The following is a 16,714-nucleotide window of genomic DNA, read 5'->3' as shown; positions in this document are numbered from 1 at the left end:
GCTGGGCCCTTGCGCTGCATAAAAGCGGCGCCGCGTAAATGACGTCACCCGCGCATGCACATGTTGCCCGGCGCCAACCTGCGTATGCACGGTTGCCGTCCTCCCCGAGGCTGCCCCACAAGAAGATGTCGGATGGATCTTTTTTTTTTTCTTTTTATAAATTTAGATTAGCCAATTATTTTTTCCAATTAAGGGGCAATTTAGCGTGGCCAATCCACCTACTCTGCACATTTTTGGGTTGTGGGGGCGAAACCCACGCAGACACGGGGAGAACGTGCAAACTCCTCACGGACAGTGACCCAGAGCCGGGATCGAACCTGGGACCTCAGCGCCGTGAGGCGGTTGTGCTAACCACTAGGCCACCGTGCTGCCCCAATGTCGGATGGATCTTGCGGGGCGGCGGAGGAAAGAAGGTCCTCCTTCAGTGAGGCCGGCCTGCCACTCGGTGGGCACGATCACGGGCCAGACCCCTTTTGACGCCCCCTCCCCTGGTGCAGGAAACCCCCTCCCCCCCCCCACAGCCCATCCCCCCCCCAGCGTTCCCGCACTGTTCCCGCTGGCAGCGACCAGGTGTGGACGGCGCCGGCTGGAATATGCCATGTTGGGCAAGCCACTCAGCCCACCCGTTGCAAACGGCGAGCGGCGATTCTCCCAGCGGCCAGCCATGATTCTCGCCACGCTGGTTGGGGGGTGCGGGTGGGAGAATTGCGTGCAGGTGCCGGGACGGCGTGGCGGGACTCATGCAGCGATAAGGCTCATTCAGAAAGTTAGCGGGCATGGGATAGAGGGAAATGTATCTGTCTGGATACAGATTTGCCTGGCTGAAAGAAGACAGCGAGTGGTAGTGGATGGAAAGTATTCCGCTTGGAGGTTGGTGACCAGTAGTGCCCCACAGCGATCTGTTCTGAGACCTCTGCTCTTTGTGGTTTTTATAAATGACTTGGATGAGAAAGTGGAAGGGTGGGTTAGTAAGTTTGCCAATGACACAAAGGTTGATGGAGTTGTAGATGATGTTGAGGGCTGTTGCAGATTACAACAGGACATTGACAGGATATAGAGCTGGGCTGTGAACTGGCAGATGGAGCTCAAGTGATTCATTTTGGAAGGTCGAATTTGAATGCTGAATACATGGTGTGCAGGAACAAAGGGATCTTGGGGTCCACGTAAATGGGTGCCTCAAAGTTGGCACCCAGGTTGATTGGGTTGCTAAGAAGGTGTATTAAGAAGGGGGATTGAGTTTAAGAGCTGCGAGGTTTTGCTGCAGCTTTATAAAACCTTAGTTAGACCACACTTGGAATATCGTGTCCAGTTGTGGCCGCCTCATTATAGGAAGGATGTGGATGCTTTGGAGAAGGTGCAGAGGAGATTTATCAGGATGCTGCCTGGACTGGAAGGCATATCTTATGAAGAAAGGTTGAGGCAGCTAGGGCTTTTGTCACTGGAGCGAAGAAGGAAGAGAGGTGACTTGATAGAGGTGTACAAGGTGATGTGAGGCACGGATAGAGTGGATAGCAAGAGACTTTTCCCCAGGGCAGAAATGACTGTCATGAGGGGACATAATTTTAAGGTGATTGGAGGAAGGTATAGGGGAGATGTCAGAGGGAGGTTCTTTACACAGAGAGTGGTGGGTGCATGGAATGCACTGCCAGCAGAGGTAGTGGAGTCAGAGTCATTAGGGACATTTAAGCGACTCTTGGAAGGCACATGGATAGCAGTAAATTGAAGGGGTGTAGGTTAGGTTAATCTTAGATTAGGATAAATGGTGGGCACAACATCGTGGGCTGAAGGTAGTACCTTTTGTACTATGTTCTCTGTTCTATCCGAACACCATTCTCTCAAACTGCTTCCTACTGGAGCAGCACAGAGATACTTTCCCTGGTGTCAAGAAAGGGAGTCTATGTGAGATATAAAGTGTGAGTTGTGAGGGATAATGTGTGAGGTGTGAGGGATATTATTGAATAGTGGAACATCACATTTGTAACACCAGAGACAGATTAATGAGGGGTAATTTTGGGAGACTTCTCTCAGGAGACTCAGTCCAGGGGAGTGGAGTCAGAGACAGGACTGATTGGCTGTGAACACAGGTTATATGATGAGCCTACAGACTGGACAAGAGCCTCTTGAACAGCTTCTTCCCCACAGTTACTAGACTCGTCAATGACTCTCCATCGGACTGATCTGTTCCCTGTAAGAACACTATTCACAACGCCTTATGCTGCTCTTGTTTGGCACTTGTTCTGCACTGTAACCAATCACTATTTGTTGATGTACCATTTGTCAATGTACTCTGTCAATTATTCTTTTGTCTACTATGTACTTACTGTGTATGCTCCCTTGGCCGCAGAAAATACTATTCACTGTACTTTGATACATGTGACAATAAAAACCAATCAAAACAAATCCCATGTGACCCTGTTACATCTGGAGTGGGAGGGGCCACAGCTGCTTTGTGACATCATTCCGAGCTGCTATGTGATGGCTGTTGACTCCTTTGTGATGTCACCTGGAGACAGGTTTGTGTTCCTGGTTAAGCCCCAACAGTGTGACATCACTCTGGGAGGATCTGGACTTTAGTCTGGAGGTGAGTCCATGTAGGGAGCTGTTGGGAGAGCAACAAATGGGATTCCTCAGTGTCTGAGAGGTTATATCCCCCATCAGTCCTAAAAGATTTTGAACTACATTATGTATGGATCTCCATGCCGGTGCGATGTCAGGTACGTAAAGCATTAGTGCCAATGGTCAGCTAATCTAATCAAACAGCATGTTTCTCTGGTTGTTAATAATAGGCAAAGTACAGACCGTACTCAACCAGCCCATGCTCCCAAAACCCAAAATAAAGTGTCTCCTATCAGATATGACAGGGTGATTGGGCAGCTCTTGTTGAACAATTTTTAGTGTGCTGATAGCTACACTAACAACCAATTTAAGATAATCAGTCAAGCTCAAATGTGGGTCACTTATACTTTCTAGAAGTGACACAGGTTCATACAAAAAAAGAAGGAATATATTCAAGTTTTGGATTGTTTTAGGATTACGCGGATGTTTAGAGAGACTGTTGTTCCTCATGCATTCTCCATGGCAACACCTTGGCCAATCAGAGTTGACTTGATATCAATCAGAACACTTCAGTTTAAGTTGCTGTTATTGTTTGAAATTGGACATAATTCTATTTGTCCTGATGAGTGCAACATGAAAAACATTGACAATATGTTCCCCTTGTCAGTAATATTGAAATATTTTCTGTTGTATTCTTGCCCACAGGTAATGTGATGGAAATCTTACAGGTGGCAAGCCTGTTTCACCAGGCCCCAGCTTATGAGAGCAGTTAGGTGTACTGAGGGAATGAGAGAGATCATGGCGATGAATTCCAGTATTGGGGTTAGCAGCAGATTGGTCATGATTTCTGGGGCATGGTTCACCAGTGTTCATGGAGAGTGAATAGTGTGTTGGGGAAGAGATGGTGGTTGGATGAGGGGGAGACAGATCACTGGTTATGGGATAGATTACACTGTGTGACTTGTTGAATTTGGTGCAAACATTATTTCCCTCCTGGTCCACAAGCAATGTTGTAAATACACTCAAGCAAAGGATTCGAGTACATGAGCAGAGACCAGAGCATTAAGGAGCCCATACCTGGAATATTGACAAAGTGTCATCTGGACTCAATACGTTAGCTCTTTTCTCTCCCTACAGATGCTGCCAGACCAGCTGAGATTTTCCACATTTTTTCTTTGATTTTAGATTCCAGCATCCGCAGCAATTTGCTTTTCTCCTGGAATATTGTGTGCAGTTTTTCTCTCTTTGTCTGAACAAGGATGTTCTTTCTATGGATGGATTACAGCAAAGGTTTGCTGGGATGGTGAGACTGACCTTTGAGGAGAGATTGGGTTGGTTAATATTATATTTGGGGCAGCACGGTGCACAGTGGTTAGCATTACTGCCTCATGGCGCCGAGGTCCCAGGTTCGATCCCAGCTCTGGGTAACTGTCCGTGTGGAGTTTGCACATTCTCCCCGTGTCTGCCTGGGTTTCGCCCCCACAACCCAAAAGATGTGCGGGCTAGATGGATTGGCCACGCCAAATTGCCCTTTAATTGGAAAAAATGAATTGGATACTCTAAATTTATAAAGAAGAAAAAAGACAATGGGCGGGATTCTCCGACCCCCCCCCCCCCCCCCCCCCCCCCCCCGCCAGGTTGGAGAATCGGCGGGGAGGCGGCGTAAATCCTGCCCCCACCGGCCGCCACATTCTCCAGCACCGGAGATTCGGCAGGGGCGGGAATCGCGGCGCGCCGGTCGGCTAGCCCTCCCCGGCGATTCTCCAGCCCGCAATGGGCCAAAGTCCCGCTGCTTCTATGCCTTTCACGCCAGCGTAGATTGAACCAGGTTCCTTACCGGCGGGACCTGGCGGCGCGGGCTGGCTCCGGAGGTCCCAGGGGTGCCCCCACGGTGACCTGGCCCACGATTGGGGCCCACCGATTCGCGGGCTGGCCTGTGCCGTGGGGGCATTCTTTTCCAACATGTCAGCCGTGTAGGCCTCCTCAATGGCCGACGCGTAGGTGACGCCCCCCTTGCACATTCACGGGGTTGACATCAGCAGCCGCTGACGCTCCCGCGCATGTGCGGACTCCTTCGGCCACGGCTGGCATGGCACCAAAGGCCTTCCACTCCAGCCTCTGGGGCCTCCAACCACTCCGGGGCAGGCCTAGCCCCTAAAGCTGCGGAGGAATCCACACCTTTGGTGCAGCCCGACGCCGATGTGGTTCACTCGACTCCGTCCTGCCGGGAACCCCCCGCACCGCCGGGTAGGGGAGAATCCCACTCTATATTTGCTGGAGTTCAGAAAAAGGGGCAGTGGGATCTCATCAATTCAGGAAAGATGTTCCTGATGGTGGGAGTGTCCAGAACCAGGGTCACAGTCTGAGGATACAGGAGACCATTTAGGACGAAGATGAGGAGAAATTTCTTCACCCAGAGAATGGGGAGCCTGTGGAATTCTCGAGTTGCTCACCCTCAATCTGAATGTGAACTTCCAGCATGTTATCATCACTCTTGCCTGGAGGATCCTTGATGAGGAGATCACTAATTAATCCTGCCTCATTACATAACAAGTATAAAATATCCTTGCTTGTTTCCACTTCGTGTGGTCCAAGAAACTGTTGTGAATCAATCAATGAATTTGTCCTCAAAGCTACATTTGACGATCTGATTTGTCCAATCTATATGAAGATCAAAATTGTTCACCATTATTTCAGTTCCTTACTTACAAGCCCCCCAAGATTTCTTATTGTACATTTCTTTCAGGAGGACGGCACGGTGGTGCTGAGGTTAGCACTGCTGCATCACGGTGCTGAGGACTCGGGTTCGATCCCGGCTCCGGGACACTGTCAATGTGACGTTTGTACGTTCTCCCCATATCTGCGTGGGTTTCACCCCCACAATCCAAAAATGTGCAGATTAGGTGGATTGGCCACGCTAAATTGTCTCTCAATTGGAAAAAAAATAATTGGGCACTCTAAATTTATGAAAAATAAAAAAAGACATTTCTTTCCAGAGTGTAGCTACTGATAGGTGGTCTATCAACTACTCCCACCAGTGAATTATTTGTTTTGTTGTTTAACTCCACATAAACTGATTGAGTACTGATGTCACCTTTTATATCAGAGCTATACCAGCCCCTCAATTTCCTTTCAGTCCTTCGATAATTTCAAAAATCATTGAAAATTTAGTTTGTAGCCTCAATCACTTTTGTGTCTATGTCTCAGTAATGGGTATCACATGGATTTACAATTGTGCTATCAATTCATAGATCTTGTGCTGTGAGCATTCAGATAGAGAGCTCTGTCTTTTTCCATTTCTCCCTTATCTGACCCTATTTGTTTGTATGCTCTATCCCTTCTTGTCACATTGCGGTTATCATTATCTGTATCATTCCTCTACACCTACCTTCCCATGTCCTTTCTCATTAACGGCTGAACACTCCCTCCTATGAAGTGATGTCCCTCGTTACCCACAGGTTTCTGGCATTGTGCTGTGGTGTGAAACATTGGAGTGTCAGTGATTTCATTTATTCTGTGACACAAACATATTTTACTTCCAACATTCTGAGTGATCAGCCTCTGTTCGCCCCCATCCTATTTTATGATTTAATAGTGGTTCCATTTGGAATATTGTAGACGGGTCATGTCAAACATAAGGATTATCCCATCTTTGACTGCTCAATTTCTTAATTTCAGCACATGTTTCAAAACCAGGCCTGTCCTCCAGATGTCATCGAATTCCTGCCAATACATTTTCAGGACTGTAACAGCAAAGAAGAAGGAGGTATCCACTCACATTCATCAACAGCTATTGCGGCACTGCTGATGGGAAATGCTGGATTTCTCCTGTAGAGGGCGGTAACGGCAGGTCTGTTGGATCAAATAGTCACTCGACACAATAGATAGTGAAGGAGAGAATCAAAAAGTACAAAGCTTTGAGGTGTTGGATTCTGAATCAGCTGAGGTTCTCTAGGGCAGGGCACAGTCACAGCAGATCCATGTGTCAGAAAGGTTTGTGTCCAGGTGTAATCCAGAATGCCTGTAGGCCAAGAGGAGAAAGAGTCAATCCAGGTTAACATATAAAAGGCCCATTACAAAGGGATTGGAAGCTCAAAGATAATTAGTACTGAAGTATCAATCAAATTGAAGGTATGAATTGTAGACATGAGATGAAATTCAGTCCTGATATCTAAATATTTGATAAAACATTATCTCAGATACTTTACTCTGTATAAAACTCATGCCTGGAAATGTTTAGTGGGTCAATGCAAATGAGAATTTGTTCAGGTACTAATCAGGACAAACCCTGTCCAGGGATTGTTTTTAAAAAAAATCTTTTTAGTGACATTTCCCATATTTATAAACAGTTGTATATATGCACATCACATTTTTCTCACCTGTGCTAATTTCCTTCATTGTAAAGAGAGGTTTAGTTTGTCCTTCGTTTAACTGACCCTACGCACATTTCATTGCCCTCTGGATCTGTCTATGGTTCCTCCCCCTTCCCCGTTGTCCCCCCCTCCCTGCCCCCTCCCCCCTCATTTGACGGAATGTGCTAGAAGGATGTACACATTACGGGCAGTCCCCCAGCCGCGTGTATCTCCATCGTGCGCCGTTCCCTGGTGAAAGTTTCATGTCAATGAAAATGGGTTAGGGAACCAGTCCAATGCCTATTCCCCTAATTTTCAATTACAGCCCCGCTGGACACCAATCCAGCCAACGGCAAGCTGATAAAATTCAGCAAATGTGTTACAGCTCACGGTGCTGGCCCTTTGTCCCATCTCAGCACCATCTCAACCAAACCAGAGCTCAGGCCTCATTGGGAGCACTTACCAGCTGCTGTGTTGTTGTAGCTCAGAGGGAATATGATTGGATTTCTGCTTGGAATGAAATCATGAAGAGGGTGACAACTAAATTAACACTTCATTCTATATTATTAATAAATAGGTAATTTGGACATTGCAAGATCCTCCAAGCTCCATTGCCCCTTTCTAGCCGCAGGTTTCTGGTGTTCTGCTGCTCTATGAAACTCTCGGGTGCAGAAAACGTCATTCCTTTTGTTTCCAATAGAGTCCTGTGATCAGCCCCTGTCTACTCCCACCCAACAACCCAACAGAGGTTATGTGTTTCCTGACAGCCCCTTCCCAGGCCTGGCCAGTGTCAGCACAGAAGGAGGACATGTACACAGCATCCATCCTGTCCACAACCTCTTGCTGTGCTGCTCAGATGGGGAAGTGCTGGATTTCACCAGCAATGGAGATCACGGCAGGTTTGTTGGATTAAATAGTCACTCAAAGGAAGAGATGGTGAAGGACAGGATCAGAAAATGTACGGCTTTGAGGAACTGGATTCTAAACAAAATAGGAATCTGCAGTCAATCCAGAAGAACATGCACGAGGCCTGTCCTAAAGGTATTGGAAAGGAACAGCACAAAGAATGCTAGCACAGGAGTATTAAACAGTGGGAACAATGTGAATTATAGATATGAGCTGAAATTTGAACCTGAAGGAAAGAAAGAAAGAAGCTAGGTGTCAATTTGTAATAATTCAGACACTGACGCTCGAATGTACTCTGTTCTGGACTGGATAGCATGATCAACTTTTCCTGCTTTCATGTGATCAACTTTCCCTCTTCTGTTTATGGAGTGGCTCAGCCCCCATTGAATGGGTTTACAGTCAATTTCAGCATTTCTTCTTAATACTCAATGTGTTGAAATTTAGTTGATCGTAACATTCCCTCCCAGAGCCGACCAACCCAGATCAATGGAGACACAAGGGACAACTAACTCCTGGTCCCCTTCAGTCACCATTCCAGTTGATGTTGAGCCTGATGGGGGAGCTGAGGCCCTGTCCGCTGAAGTACTTTGATGACATCTCCATATCTACAGAAAGCTTCATCTGACTGACGTAGAAACCAGTTTCTAGCACTTCATGTGTGGGAGGTCAATCCCTCGAATGGACCGACACTGCCCTTGTGTCTGTTTCTCTCATCAGCAGGACATCCCTCCTGGACCAAACACCAGGATGACCTTGCTGATTCCTCTAATTCAATTCCTTAGTTTCCAGACATCTCGACAGTCTGTTATGAAATGAAAATCACTTATTGTCACGAGTCGGCTTCAATGAAGTTACTGTGAAAAGCCCCTAGTCGCCACATTCCGGCGCCTATCCGGGGAGGCTGTTACGGGAATTGAACCGTGCTGCTGGCCTGCTTGATCTGCTTTAAAAGCCAGCGATTTAGCTCAGTGAGCTAAACCAGCCCCTAGTGTAGGCCAGGTGTAGGCTCCAGGCCCAGTAGAAGCAGAGTATGACAAACATCTGGAACTGGGGAGTTAACAAAATGTGGGTAATTAGGGAAAATGTGGGTCTTTCAGTGAGAAGTTCACAATTAGCTTCTGTTCTGGAACAAATGGACATCCTTGACATAATAATATTGGTCTCCTTGCACCAGTGAGGATTTGTGTCTGGACAGACACTTCCTGCTGTCCAATAAGGTGGTGGGGGACATGGGGGGAGGGGTTGGATATTAGGAAATGGTGTGGTGGGTTTGAGGGGTTAGAAAGGAATTAAAGATGTGGTGGGTAATGGGACGAGAAGCGGAAAAGGAAGGGCGAGGGAGGAAGTGGCATGGTAGCACAGTGGTTAGCACGGTTGTTTCACAGCACCAGGGGCTCGGTATTAATTCCTGGCTTGGGTCACTGTCTGCACATTCTCCGCGTGGGTTTCCTCCGGGTGTTCCAATTCTTCCCAAAAATTCCCGAAAGATGTGCTAGTTCGGTCAATTTTATATTCATAGAATTTACAGTGCAGAAGGAGGCCGTTCGGCCCATCGAGTCTGCACCGGCTCTTGGAAAGAGCACCCTACCCAAGGTCCACATCTCCACCCTATCCCAGTAACCCCACCCAACACTAAGGGCAATTTAGGACACTAAGGGCAATTTAGCATGGCCAATCCACCTAACCTGCACATCTTTGGATTGTGGGAAGAAACCGGAGCACCCGGAGAATACCCACGCACACACGGGGAGAATGTGCAGACTCCGCACAGACAGTGAGCCAAGCCAGGAATCGAACCTGGGACCCTGGAGCTGTGAAGCAATTGTGCTATCCACAATGCTACCGTGCTGCCCGATATTCTGGGTTCCTCCTTGGTGTCCCCGAACAAGCGCCGGAGTGTGACGACTGGGGGATTTTCACAGTAACTTAATTGCAGTGTTCATGTAAGCCTTCTTATGACACTAATAAAAATTATTATAAACCAGACTTGGCAGCATGATTTAAACAGTAGAGGCAAGGGAATGTTGGGGAAGAGGACAAGATGGGAGAGGGGAGATCAGAGAGGGAAGGGGAGTGTAGGGGAGGGAGGGTAGGGGAGAGGATAGGACAGGAGAGGAGGGGATGGGTTGGGAGGGAAGGGGAGGGAAGAGAAAGAAATGGAAAGAAATGTTGTGAGAGGCAGCGGACGGAGGTAAGGTGAGGGAGGGAATGGTGGGAGGGCGGCTGAAGGAAATCAACTATTTCTGATTGGTAAAAGGCTATTTTAATGTAAATATTAAAGCCCAGTCTTTAATACCCATTTTAAAATAAGAATTTCATAACATAGAACATAGAACATAGAACAGTACAGCACAGAACAGGCCCTTCGGCCCTCAATGTTGTGCCGAACAATGATCACCCTACTTAAACCCACGTAACCCGTATACCCGTAACCCAACAATCCCCCCATTAACCTTACACTACGGGCAATTTAGCATGGCCAATCCACCTAACCCGCACATCTTTGGACTGTGTCATAACCTTAGGTCATGACAAAATACATAACTTAAACAGGGGTTCAAAGCCTGACACATCCACAAACTAATTCAAGATAAAAACGACATTTTTATTGACAATATGAACGTTCAAACCAATGAACAAATTTCAAAGTAAGTTTCATATTAAGAAATGAGCTGTACCAGTAATCAAGATCAAGGTCGAAATAAGCACCATCGCAATATGAAGCACCATTGTTCAAAATATGGATAAAGTGAAAGTCAGCAGAAAACCAGTAAAAGCCAGACTTGATTACAGCACAAAATCACATTCCATAGTACACACAAATATTCAAACATGTAACATTTAAAACTTATGTTGCACATTGAGGATTGACAGTTAACCATTAAATCAAATGTATTTGATTCTCACCCAAACCAATTAGGACGACATAGAGGTAAGGACAGATGGCTCCAGACTGATAAAAGTCTCCTTAAACATGATGGTCCGCACATCCATTTTCTATCCAGGATCACTCTATACTTTGATCTAACGACTTGCTATCCTTATTTTCATATTTTCACTTTTCCACTCTAGCTCTTGAAGTTCGCGCAAGCTGTTTTTCCATAAGCAAGAAACCATTTCTGTATTATTTTGAAAGTTAAATTGTTTTGTAAATTACTTTTCTTTAAGTCTTTAGCCAGCAAGACTTTATTGAGAATAGATTTAAGTTTCTCTCAATTGTAATCAGTTGAGGCAATAAAAGATTCTTATTTGCATCTGAGAAGGGCAACTCAAATTTCTACTGAGTTCCATAATGTTGCGAGACTTCATTTGAACCGCATGGTAGATCTCTACAGCGGCGAAGGGAAGGAGTGCGGGAGGGAGGGAAGGGAACAGAAGGAGGGGGAAGGAGTGATGGATGGAATTGAAAGGGGAAAGATAGGTTGGAGACTTGGGCAGAGAAATGGCAAAATGGAGTTTAATCCAGACAAATGTGAGGTAATGGATTTTGGCAGGACTCACATAGAGGGGAAATATACCATAAATGGCAAAACTCTTAGGAATATAGAAAGTTAGAGAGATCTGGGTGTGCAGGTCCACAGGTCTTTGAATGTGGCAACACAAGTGGACAAGGTAGTTAAGAAACTATATGGAATGTTTGTCTTCATTGGACGGGACATAGAGCATAAAAGCTGGAAAGTCATGCTGCAGTTCAGTTGTAAAGAACATTGGAAAGACAATACACTATTCTGTGTATTGAAGGAACAATGTATGAGTCTGCAGCACATGGTGTGATCTGAGAAATACATTCGATAAAGCTCCAGCATTTAAGTTTCAAAGTGTGATTATATTGAACTTTAGGGATCCATAGGGCATAACATATTTTGCTCATAATGCTTGGGCTTTAATCACAGACACATGCTATTGTGCATGTTGCGTACAAAGTATCAATTGGTAACAGGAGTTGGCCACTCGGCCCCTCAAACCTGTTCTGCCATTCAATACTATCATGGCTACTCTGATTGGAACCTCAACCCCACATTCCTGCTCACCCCTGATAACCTTTCACCCCTTTGTTAATCAAGAATCTATCTGGCTCTGAGTATTAAAAATACACAGAGATTCTACTTCCACTGTTCTTTTTGGGAGAGAGTTCCAGAGACTCACGACCCTCAGAGAGAATATATTTCTCCTCATCCTTGTCTTAAGTGGGCAATCCCTTATTTTTAAACAGTGACCCCTCATTCCAGATTCTCCCACAAGAGGAAACATCCTCTCCACACCCACCCTGTTGAGACCCCTCAGGATCTCAGTTGTTTCAATCAATTATTACTCTAAACTCCAGTGGATATAGGCCAAATCTCTCTCACCTTTCCTCAGAAGACATCCCGCCCATTCCTGGGCAGAATTTAATTTTGCTCAGGCAGGCTCGCTAAAACAGGAAGAGCGTGAAATTGCATCTAAAGATGTCGGATGTACCTATGGACGTCGTCGCGCACTCACTCGATATTTCCGTCAGCGGGCGTGCACAATCAAACAGGCGATTTGGCCATTATGGGGCAATTGACCTTAATTCTATATGACCCGTCTGCTTTTGCGGATGACGAGCAGGCTGATTGTCCAGGCCGCCTTTACGTTTTAGCTGCAAACTCCATCCAGGGAAGGTCAAACTCTCCAGGCTGAAGCAAAATTTAACACCTTGGGCTGGATTCTCCGGTGGCCGACGCCAAAATCACGTTCAACGACCGGCTAGAGAGAATCTGTGTTCCTGACCAAATCAGCAGCGGCGCCACTTTTATAATGCTCCGCACATCCAAAGCAGCCTACTCTAAGAGTACACCACGCCACATTTTGTCATCCTCAGGACGTTACCTGATGTCCGCCCCCGGATGCTCCGCCCCTGACCGACCGAGTTCCCGACGGCGTGGGACACGTGTCGTGTCACTTGTCGGGAACTCGGCTTGGCGACTGCAGACTCAGCCCAGTGCTGTCACAGTCGGGGGAGGGCCGATCCGTGGATGGGGGGGACATCATTTGGGTCTGGGGGCACAGTGAGGGGTGGTCCAATTTGCGCCAGTCGGCCGCAGGGGGGACTATTTCGTGGGTCGGGTCCGCGAGCGGCCGCCGCCATGTTGCACGGCGAGGCCGCTGCAGGCGGCTACCGTGCGCATGCGCGGCCACAGACCCGGCAATTCTTCGGGCCATATCGGCAGCTAGAGCCAGGTGCTCTACGCTGCCGTCCTGCTAGCCCCCAGCAAAACGGGGAATTGGTGGCCGTTGTGCACCAGTTTTCAAGCGTAAAACACCACCGTTCCCACGCCGGCGTGGGGACACAACCCCAGAACCAGAGAATCCAGCCTCGTCTGGGAACTGAGGTTTGTGTTTGAATGTGCTGCGTAGACACTCTTGCAGCATATTTCCATCATTCTGTATGTTGTACGGGTCAGCATCGCATTGGCTGTCCCCCTAAGGCAGCACATCAGAAGTGCCAGCCCGCATCATCCCTTTTCTCGGTGTCTATCCTCTTCCCACTTTTCCCAGCAGGTCTGAGCCTTTCCCAGCACATGTTTCACACTGACTCCCTGTTAATTAGTCATCCAGCTTGAAATTGTGGCCTGCGACTGCTCACAGTCGGACGCACAGTTTGCCTCTGCTTCCGGGCCCACCAACTGTACACATCAACAGCAGAAAAATCCAGGCCCTGGTATTAGTCTCGTAAACCTCTCAACTGCTTTGAAAGCATTTACATCCTTCCTTAAGTAAGGAGACCAATACTGTGTACAATACTCAACAATACCTTGTACATCTGCACCATAACCTCCCTACTTTTGCAATTAATTCCCTCACAATAAACAATAACATTCTATGAGCTTTCCTAATTACTTGCTATACTTGTATGGTAGTCTTGTGCTATTTATGCACTTGGACATCCAGATCCCTCCGCACCTTAGAACTCTGCACAATAAGGGGCTGGTTTAGCTCACTGAGCTAAATCGCTGGCTTTTAAAGCAGACCGAGCAGGCCAGCAGCACGGTTCGATTCCCGTACCAGTCTCCCCGGACAGGCGCCGGAATGTGGCGACTAGGGGCTTTTCACAGTAACTTCATTGAAGCCTACTCGTGACAATAAGCGATTTTCATTTCATTTCATATTAGTGAGAGGCAGCATGGTTTTGTGAAGGGGAGGTCATGTCTCACTAATTTGACAGAGTTTTTCGAAGAGGTCACAAAGATGATTGATGCAGGTAGGGCAGTAGATGGTGTCTCTTGGACTTCTGTAAGGCCTTTGACAAGGTCCCTCATGGTAGACTGGTACAAAAGGTGAAGTCACATGGGATCAGGGGTGAGCTGGCAAGATGGATACAGAACTGGCTAGGTCATAGAAGGCAGAGAGTAGCAATGGAAGGGTGCTTTTCTAATTGGAGGGCATTGGAGGGTTGCAGGAAGATATAGTCAGGATGGTCAAATGGTCAGAAAAGTGGCAGATGGAATATAACCCTGAAAAGTGTGAGGTGAGACACTTTGGGAGGCGTAATGTGACAAGGAAATATTAAATGAATGGCCCGACACTGGGAAGTTCCGAGGAACAAAGGGACCTTGGCATCTTTGTCGATAGATCCCTGAAGGCAGAAGGGCAGATTAATAGGGTGGTGAAATAGGCATTTGGGACACTTGCTTTTATCAATCGAGGCATAGATTACAAAAGCAGGGAGGTCATGTTGGAGTTGTATAGAGCTTTAGTGAGGCCACAGCTGGAATACTGTGTGTAATTCTGGTCGCTACATTATATGAAGGATGTGATTGCACTGGAGGGGCTACAGCAGTGATTCACCAGGATGTTGTCTAGGATACAACATTTAAGTTATGAAGAGAGTTTAGATAGAATCATAGAATTTACAGTGCAGAAGGAGGCCATTTGGCCCATTGAGTCCCTTGGAAAAATCACCGTACTTAAGCCGATGCCTCCACCCTATCACTGTAACCCAGTGAATAATTGGGTACTCTAATTTTGGAATTTGTTTTACAAGAAGCAATTGGATATAGCTCTTGGGGCTAAAGGAATCAAAGGATATGGGGGGAAGGCAGGATCAGCATATTGAACTTAATGATCAGCCATGATCAAAATGATTGGCAGAGCAGGCTCGAAGTTGAACTTGATGATCAATCATGTTCAAAATGATTGGTGGAGCAGGCTTAAAGGGCAGAATCGGGCGTCAAGGTAGAACAATGGTTAGCACTGTTGCTTTACAGCGCCAGGTACACAGTTTGATTCCTGGCTTGGGTCACTGTCTGTCCCGAGTCTGCAGGTTGTCCTCGTGCCTGCGTGGGTTTCCTCTGGGTGCTCCAGTTTCTGCCCATGAGTCCCGAAAGATGGTAGGAGAATTGGACATTCTGAGTTCTCCCTCAGTGTAACCAGTGTAACCAAACAATCAGAGTGTGGCGACTATGGGATTTTCACAGTAACTTTATTGAAGTGTGAATGTAAGCTTACGTATGACACTAAGAAACATTTTTATTATAAGGCCCTCCTCCTGTGTCTATGTATGTTTCTATGTCGGCATTCTATGAGCCCAATCCCATCTCAAATTCAAGGACCCTGATTGGTGAGATTTTCCAAACAGGGAAGAAAATCCCAACACCAGGTCGATGACTGATCCATGAATTGTTGACTGTTGGCCACTACCTATCCAGTGATATCCCATTGACAGAGTTAGAAAGACTGTTCAGGGTGGAGTTTGACAGATTGAAGTGTCAGGCTGCACGGGGATGTGAGCTGTCACCAATATGGAGCTCGCTCTCAAAGTGTTACATCTCTCAATAAATTACCCTCCATCTCTTCATTCTTACTCATTCTTTAATTTTACACCTCAATGTTTTAACAGAATCATTTCACTAAAATGTGGAGAGTTTATCGAATATGAAACCAGTGATGTGATCATTGACCCAGATTTATTTCTGAGGAAGAATCTAACACGAGACCAAATGTGTAAATGCATCACCCTCTTTATTTCACAGTGAGAATACATTCCCAGCAGTTTGAAAAACAAAAGACAAACAAAGACTAGAAGACGATGGCTTATTTACTCCACAAGCGAAACCTGTGAATGGGTCACCTGTTAACAAGAGTCAGATCTGAATAGATCATTTTCTCAATCACAGATTCAATCTGTCGATATTCCCAATGTCAGCTCCCAGTGTGGGTTTGAGGAGATCTGAATTGAAACTTTATTCAATCTTCAGTCTCTGGATTCTAAGTTTAGATCCTTTCTCCGGTTTAAGGACTAGTTTTAAGCTGCTTCACACCTGAGTCACAAAACTCCCACTTCACTTTCCTGACCTGGGCCCATCTGTTTCCTGTACCTGGACTGGTCTGAGTCAGACCAAACTGGATTGAGAAACAAACTTTTCCATCATCCCCACTACAATGTCCAGTGTTTGATTATCAGGAATGACAGGAAAAGGGAATACTTTACTCCCCACACAGGGTGTCCCCATTAGCAGGTTTATCCAGTGAGTGTTGTGTTCTTCCTACAGTGTACAGTGTCTATTCCACACAGTCTGTTATATGGTCCATTCCCATTATATTTCAGAGCACAGGAGACAGAACTATTAAAACATTGAAGGAAATTCTTCCAGATGATGTGGTGAAAATCTCAGTATTTTACATATGGTGAACACACTGTCTCTTTACAGTTTAAACATTCCCTTCTAATTAAATAATTCCATCTGGAACTAACTCCGAGTGAGAGACCCCAGGAATAATCCCACATCTGAACACCTCATGATTTCACATTGAATAGCTTCAATACTCTGTGCTCTGTAACAAATCCCAATTTCAATTCACTCTTTTCACATCAACTTTAGACATTCTGGTCAGTTTGATGGTTAAATATGAACATATTTCATCGCTGTATAAAGATA

Source organism: Scyliorhinus canicula, chromosome 6 (assembly GCF_902713615.1).
Source record: "Scyliorhinus canicula chromosome 6, sScyCan1.1, whole genome shotgun sequence".
NCBI classification, from domain to species: Eukaryota; Metazoa; Chordata; class Chondrichthyes; order Carcharhiniformes; family Scyliorhinidae; genus Scyliorhinus; species Scyliorhinus canicula.
This window is presented reverse-complemented; position numbering follows the sequence as displayed.